Source organism: Octopus bimaculoides, unplaced genomic scaffold, assembly GCF_001194135.2.
Source record: "Octopus bimaculoides isolate UCB-OBI-ISO-001 unplaced genomic scaffold, ASM119413v2 Scaffold_92032, whole genome shotgun sequence".
Lineage (NCBI taxonomy): Eukaryota > Metazoa > Mollusca > Cephalopoda > Octopoda > Octopodidae > Octopus > Octopus bimaculoides.
The window spans coordinates 32,770-33,894 of NW_026365845.1; the positions used below are offsets into that span (position 1 = coordinate 32,770).

A 1,125-nucleotide genomic window follows, 5' to 3' on the forward strand; every position below is an offset into this window, starting at 1 on the left:
AAATTGTGCTAGAAATAGAAGTAAAAGTCTGCTTAAATCCAGTGATTCTTCTTTGTATTAATCCGTTCTGGCCTCCAGAGCTATGTCCCCCCGCCACCACACTTTTATTTTTGAAGCTGAGATGGGTTAGACTCGTTTGTTTTACTAGAAAACCACACAAATAATTACATATATACTCTTTTACTCATTTCAGTCATTTTGACTGCGGCCATGCTGGAGTACCGCATTTGGCACTGGTCATGCTATTAGCTGTCAGAAGTGAAAGTGCTCACTGCTAGTGAAGTATCTGTCTGTTTGCCTGCTGGTTTGGGTTGATACTTTGGCTTACTTACTTACTGATATCTATCTACTATCTATCTATCTATCAATCACTCGTCCACCTTATTAGAAAACACAAACTTAATATAAAAACATATTTCCTGAAATTGCGAATTATTTAAAATATATTACCGGGAACAACAATAATTTCTGACCTCTGGCGTTCATCTAATACACTAAACACGCTAGGATATAGACATTTAACCGTGAACCATTCAATAGACTTTGTTGATCCGGTTACATTTGCCACAACAAATCACACCAAATGCCTATGGAAACAGGCCAAGAACAGGAACAAAAGAGAAAATGGGACAACCCGGAATTCACTGCAAACACATCTAATAGAATTCATGTGGCATTATGAATTGAAGGACGAGATCTTCCAGAAGGTATTGGAACAAATTCGACACCTATATCCATGCGTTTGAAAACACAACACAGAGTATAAGGGTACTACGAAGCATAAGTATCACATTTATTTTTAGGTGGAGATGGAGTATATGTAATCTGGGTATACCCCCACTTTTAAATTTTGTTTTTTTTACGGAATCCTATGTTTCAGACCATGGAGAATCCGATTCTGGAAAAAATTTTTCAAAAATCTCAATTTCAAAATTTCGATCCCCCACCCCGGTTTTTATATAGATCCACAGGGTAACCCTGACCCTAACCCTAACCCTAACACTAGTTTTGTGAGATTTGGCTGTTATTTCTAGCATGTAAATAGCCTGCTTGGTGGGGGGTGGGGAATTGAAATTTTTCAAAAATTTTTTTTTCAGAATCGGAATCTCCATAGCCTAAAACGTG

General features: G+C 37.5%; 1 protein-coding gene across 2 annotated transcripts in view; it reads left to right on the forward strand.

Annotated features, from left to right (window-relative positions):
* LOC106878974 (zinc finger protein 665) overlaps positions 1-1,125 on the forward strand; it is a 10,256-nt gene that overhangs the window by 5,974 nt on the left and 3,157 nt on the right. The window lies entirely within an intron of this gene.